Source organism: Zonotrichia albicollis, chromosome 23 (assembly GCF_047830755.1).
Source record: "Zonotrichia albicollis isolate bZonAlb1 chromosome 23, bZonAlb1.hap1, whole genome shotgun sequence".
In the NCBI taxonomy this organism is placed as follows: domain Eukaryota; kingdom Metazoa; phylum Chordata; class Aves; order Passeriformes; family Passerellidae; genus Zonotrichia; species Zonotrichia albicollis.
Window position 1 is genome coordinate 8288901 of NC_133841.1, and position 6690 is coordinate 8295590.

At 50.6% G+C, this 6690-nt stretch overlaps 1 long non-coding RNA gene across 1 annotated transcript; it reads right to left on the bottom strand.

Annotated features, from left to right (window-relative positions):
- Positions 1–2849: 2849 nt before the first annotated feature.
- LOC141731501 (uncharacterized) lies at positions 2850–5234 on the bottom strand. Its single transcript, XR_012583574.1, has 2 exons — positions 4580–5234; positions 2850–4187 (listed from the first exon to the last, which is right to left on the bottom strand). It is a non-coding gene; the product is annotated as an uncharacterized LOC141731501 (long non-coding RNA).
- Between the last annotated feature and the right edge of the window lie 1456 nt (positions 5235–6690).

Consider the following 6690-nt stretch of genomic DNA (forward strand, 5'->3'; position numbering starts at 1 on the left):
GCGGACGAGGCACATCAGCTTCGAGCGAAAGTTCGGGTGCGGAATTTAGTCACCAAACAGTGGGAAGGTCCCTATGACCTTATCGCTTCGGGGCGCGGGTATGCTTGTGTATCCACAGATACTGGGGTACGCTGGGTACCTTCAAAATGTGTTCGCCCTGACCTGCGACCGCAGAGACAGAATCCAGCTGACGGGCAAGATGGAAACCGTGACCAACCTGAAAGGCATCAAGCGGGAGAATCATTGAGTGATGATTCGGATGCAGACGTTGAGAGTGATCACTCCGATGACTCCTCTGCAAGTGGACATTGAACGTTGTTCATATTTTCCTTTTCACATTGTTCATTTTCTTTTCCTTTTTCTTTTTAAACGGAAAAGGATGAGATGTCACCCTGTTTTTTTAAGATTTTCTAAGCCTTCTGATGTTGACATTCCTGGAGTGAATTTTCTCACACACTTTCTGTAAATAACTCATTGTTTTACATTCCTTTATGGAGGAGGAGAGAGTTGATGGACTGTTGGTTTGACCAGTGACATTGCAGAGGTGTCAATGTCACCTTCCAATCCACTGTCACTTTTGTAAAGCTATAAATATTGGAGTCAGAGAATAAAACTTCCCTTTTTTCCCTTCACCTTGAGTGGTGGTGTGCTTGTGCTCTCTCGTGTCTTTCAGCGACATCTGGCCTCTGCAATGTCACTGGTCAAACCAACAGTCCATCAACTCTCTCCTCCTCCATAAAGGAATGTAAAACAATGAGTTATTTACAGAAAGTGTGTGAGAAAATTCACTCCAGGAATGTCAACATCAGAAGGCTTAGAAAATCTTAAAAAAAAGGGTGACACAGGGGTGCCATGTCTCCACAGAACTTGCTTTTCAAGGCCCAAGATGGTGTTCCGGGCCGTAGCATGAGACACAGGGTAGGTTTCCAGCCATCCAGTGGTGGCTTCCACCATGGTCAGCACGTAGTGCTTGCCCTGGCGTGTCTGGGGCAGTGTGATGTAGTCAATCTGCCAGGCCTCCCCATGCTTGTACTTGGACCACCGCCCACTGTACCACAGGGGCTTCACTCGCTTGGCCTGCTTGATGGCAGCACACGTTTCACAGTCATGGATAACCTGAGAAATACTGTCCATGGTTAGATCCACCCCTCGATCTTGTGCCCATTTATAGGTGGCATCTCTGCCCTGGTGGCCTGAGGCATCATGGGCCCATCGAGCTAGGAATAACTCTCCCTTATGTTCCCAATCTAGGTCTATTTTGGACACTCCTATCTTTGCAGCTTGGTCTACCTGCTCATTGTTTTGGTGCTCCTCATTGGCTCTACTCTTGGGTACATGGGCATCTACATGGCGGACTTTCACAGGTAGCCTCCCTACCCTGGTAGCAATGTCTTTCCACTCAGCAGCAACCCAAATTGGTTTCCCTGTACATTGCCAGTTAGCCTTTTTCCACCTCTCCAGCCATCCCCACAGAGCATTGGCTACATCCATGAATCAGTGTAGAGTTAGAGCATTGGCCACTTCTCTCTCTCAGCAATGTCTAGGGCCAGTTGAACAGCTTTGAGTTCAGCAAGTTGGCTTGATCCACCTTCTCCTTCGGTAGCTTGTGCAACCTGTCGTGTGGGGCTCCATACGGCTGCTTTCCACTTCTGGTTCATCCCTACGATGCGACAGGAACCGTCAGTGAAAAGAGCGTAGCGTGTTTCCTCTGGAGGCAGTTGATTATAGGGAGGAGCCTCTTCAGCACATGTCACTGGTTCTTGTTCCTCTTCATCTGTGACACCAAAATTCTCACCTTCGGGCCAATTTGTAATGACCTCCAAAATCCCAGGGCAATTCAGTTTACCTATACGGTATTACAGCGACCTTAGACGGTCACTGTGGTGAGAGAAGGACGAGAATCTTGTTTCTTGATCAGAAGGCTGATTTATTGATATAAGATATATCATACATTATAACTATACTAAAAAGAATAAGACGAGAGGTTGCAGAGAGCAGCTATGCCAAGAATAGAATAGCAAGAATGAATAACAAAGTTCTTTGCCCAGGGAATCTGTCCCTGAGCTGCTCCTGTGATTGGCCTTTAATGGTACACAAGGAAGATGAGCCAATCACAGGGACACCTGCTACATTTCACAGCAGCTGATAACAATTGTTTACATTCTTCTTCTGGGGCCCTTTGCTTCCCAGAAGAAGGAGAAATCCCAAAGAAAGGATTTCTATGAAGAAATGTCTGCGACATCTCACCCTTCTAAATTGTATAAATTAAAAGAAAAATGCTGATGTGAAATGAACAGGAGATTTCTTCAACTGTAAAATATACAATACTAATAAATCACTAAAACAATCCTACAATCTAAAAAAATGCAAAAAACAATGCAAAGAGAATTCAAGTCCAAGCAGCTGGGTTTCAGGAACAGTCCAAGAGCTGAAGTTGTTTCTCTTGGATATCTGAGAATCCTTTTCGGTCCTGAAAACAGACTTGCTGCAAAAGTCCCATCAACAGTTATCAAAAACATATTGACAATCTTACAACTATTTCAAACAATTTCAAACAATTTGAACAACTTTAGAATGTCCTTTTCTGGCCCTTCAATGCTTCAGTGCTTCAGAGCTGCTGCCCACTGTTTTCAGTCTTTTTTATTTAATTTTTTTTTTTTTTTTTTTTTTTTTTTGTGATCGAAAAAGAAAAGAGCAGCAGCAAAACAGAGCAGTGCCAGAGAAGGAAAGGCCTTGGGGGCCCTGGCCCATGATGGACCAGGAACCCCAAAACTGGCCCGCAAAGGGGGACCAGGACCAGTAGGAGAAACCTCAACCCCCAGAAACACCAAGAGGCCAAATGCTGGCCCTGGCCCAAAAACTTCCTGAGCCCAACGGCCCAGGCCAAACCCATGAGGCAGGCCCTGCATTCCCACAGGCCTGCACCCTGCTGCCAGTACAATGGCAGCACGAGTGGGGACACGCTTCCTTTCCCCAAAACCACTGAGGCATGCCAGCAGCAGGGAAATAGAAGCCTTCCCCAGAGATCCCATCCGGGGTCTGGAGATGTTTGTTTCCCACAGCAAACCAGCTATGGTCTCCTCCATCTGTGCCCTCTTCCCCTGCAATGCATTGGGTTTGTGTCTCATCCGCCCCATGGCATCATCCCCACCCCCTCCGGGCTGGAGATCAGAGGCAGAGCTCTCGGGATGCACCTGCCCCCCGCCACTAGGGCGCAAGAGAGGCGGCAGAGATGGCAGCCTCCATGGGACAATCCCCGAAAAACCACCCCCGAACCCGCCGAGAATGCTGATCTTAAAAGCAGGGAGACGGGCTGTCCCCCCAGTCAGCTGGCGGGCAGCCCCCGCTCCACGGAAGGGAAGACCAGCCGCCGGGGCCCCTGCTACAGCAACCGGTCCGGGATGGTCCGAGCTCGAACAAGCCGCCGGTTCCAGGGCAGTCTCTGACGCCGACACGGAGGACACAGCCTCTGACAACGGCAGGACTGCTGGGGCAGCCTGTGCAGGCAGCGGGGGGGAAGCCGGAACCGGGGAGGGAATCCCGCTGGATGTAGGAGCGGCCGCGGGTTGTTCCGAGGGTCCCGCAGGTTCGGCGCCGTCTCCAGCACCATCCTGAACAGGGACCGTCTCGGCTTGAGGTGGCGAGGAAGCCGATGGAAGCGGCAGAGGGGCCGGAGAGAACAACTCCCCCGCTGAGCCGGAAGCTGGAGACGCGTCGTCGTCGCTTAGCAACTCAGCAGCCACAGGAAGTGCCTCTTCTGCATTCTCAGACGCAGGCGCTGGCAGGGGCGGGGAGGCCTGTGAAGCCGTGGGCGGGACTGCCTGGAGAGGCGGAGATGGGATCGCCTGGAGTGGCGGCCGCGCCGGTGAGGCGGGTCTTGAAGGCGGACGCAGCGCTGGCAGGGGCGGCACCAACGGCACTGGTTCGAGCGGGACCGCCCATTCCCATCCCCCCGGAGGGAGAGAAGGAGGGGGGGGAGAAGGTTCCGTCTGCGCAGGCTCCGGGGAAAGAGTAAAAAAAACTTCTTCGCTCGGCGCAGTTTCGCCCCCCCCCGCCGCGAAGCAGGGGGGGCCGGGCAGCCCCCACTCATCCCCCGCCGGGTCTTCTCCCGCTGAGGACATGGGGCTGGGAAGCCCCCACTCATCCCCCGCCGGGTCTTCTCCCACCGGGGACGGTGGAAACGGAGCCTGTCCATAACAGTTAGAAATCCATTGAAAAATAGCTGCTCTCCGTTTCAAAACTGGGAAGAGCTTTAGAAATGCTGGGTAGATAAAAGGCAAAACACGTTCCTGGCCCCAGACGGACTGGAAAATGGAATTCATGCACTCCCAGACAAAAACATCCAAGGCATACAGGACATCAGTAAAGAATCCAAAAAGCTTTGCCCATCGAAAGAACTCATAGAGATCTGTTGCTGACAGAAAAATCCCATCTTCTCTACACCATTTTTGCCAGAGGGCAATAAGTTTCTCCTCTGAAGGGGAGAACTGAACCTCTTCTTCCAAGGCATGTGTTCGCCATACCAACCGCCAACAACTACGAAGGGCTGGGTCATCAGGAAGGGAAAAGACAAAATTACCTTGTGAAAATGTCCAGCTTGCTCTGGCCAGCTCTGCGAACATCTTCCTGAAGGTGTTCCAGAAGAAGGTTCTCTTTGTGGTCAGCCTTGGCTGTGAACTCTGTCCAAATCAGGATCTTCAGTTCTTCAGCTCCTGGCTTGAATCCACTTCTGTGGTCACTTCAAAGCAACCATCACATGCTACACATACAGGATTTTACCCAGTGCAGCAATTTTGCTCCTCTGGTCTTTATCAAATTAATTTTTGCCCTGACACGAGGGGTCACCAGATATTACAGCGACCTTAGACGGTCACTGTGGTGAGAGAAGGACGAGAATCTTGTTTCTTGATCAGAAGGCTGATTTATTGATATAAGATATATCATACATTATAACTATACTAAAAAGAATAAGACGAGAGGTTGCAGAGAGCAGCTATGCCAAGAATAGAATAGCAAGAATGAATAACAAAGTTCTTTGCCCAGGGAATCTGTCCCTGAGCTGCTCCTGTGATTGGCCTTTAATGGTACACAAGGAAGATGAGCCAATCACAGGGACACCTGCTACATTTCACAGCAGCTGATAACAATTGTTTACATTCTTCTTCTGGGGCCCTTTGCTTCCCAGAAGAAGGAGAAATCCCAAAGAAAGGATTTCTATGAAGAAATGTCTGCGACAATACGGGTGCGCTGAGTGATGAGAGCAATCCACTTGCTCCATGTAGCACTGGTGGCATGGTGAGTGGAAGGAACCTTGCCTTTGAACATCCACCTCAGCACTGGTAGTCGGGGTGCCAGGAGGAGTTGTGCTTCAGTGCCTATTACCTCTGAAGCAGCCTGGACTCCTTCATAGGCAGCCAGGATTTCTTTCTCCATTGGAGTATAGTTGGCTTCAGACCCTCTGTAGCTTCGACTCCAAAATCCCAGTGGTCGACCCCGAGTCTCCTCAGGCACCTTCTGCCAAAGGCTCCAGGACAAGCCGTGGTTCCTGGCTGCAGAGTAGAGCATGTTCTTTACCTCTGGTCCTGTCCTGACTGGGCCAAGAGCTACTGCATGAGCAATGTCCTGCTTGATCTGGACAAAGGCCTGTTGCTGCTCAGGGCCCCACTGGAAATTGTTCTTCTTGCGAGTGACCAGGTAGAGAGGCCTCACGATCTGACTGTACTCAGGAATATGCATCCTCCAAAAACCTATTGCGCCCAAGAAAGCTTGTGTCTCTTTCTTATTGGTGGGTGGAGACATTGCTGTGATCTTGTTGATGACATCTGTAGGAATCTGACACCATCCATCTTGCCACTTCACTCCCAGGAATTGAATCTCACGAGCTGGTCCCTTTACTTTGCTCTTTTTATTGGCGAAACCAGCTCCCAGGAGGATCTGGATGATTTCCTTCCCTTTCTCGAACACTTCCACAGCTGTGTTCCCCCACACAATGATGTCATCAATATACTGCAGATGTTCTGGAGCCTCACCCTTTTCCAGTGCAGCCTGGATCAGTCCATGGCAGATGGTGGGGCTGTGCTTCCACCCCTGGGGCAGTTGGTTCCAGGTGTACTGCACTCCCCTCCATGTGAAGGCAAACTGAGGCCTGCCTTCTGCTGCCAGAGGAATGGAGAAAAATGCATTGGCAATGTCTATAGTGGCATACCACTTTGCTGCCTTGGACTCAAGCTCATACTGGAGCTCTAATATGTCTGGCACGGCAGCACTCAGTGGTGGAGTCACTTCATTCAATGCACGGTAATCCACTGTCAATCTCCATTCTCCTTCAGATTTTCGCACAGGCCAGATGGGACTGTTGAAGGGTGAGTGGGTCTTGCTGACCACCCCTTGGCTCTCCAGCTCTTGGATCATCTTATGGATGGGGATCACAGCATCTCGAGTGGTCCTATACTGTCGTCGATGCACTATGGAAGTGGCAATTGGCACTCGTTGCTCTTCTCCCGTCAGGCATCCTACTGCAGATGGATTCTCAGACAACCCAGGCAAGGTGTTCAATTGCTGGATGCCCTCTGTCTCTACAGCAGCTATTCCAAATGCCCGTCTGAGTCCTTTTGGGTCTTTGAAGTACCCACTTCGAAGGTAGTCTATGCCCAAAATACATGGGGCCTCTGGGCCAGTCACAATAGGATG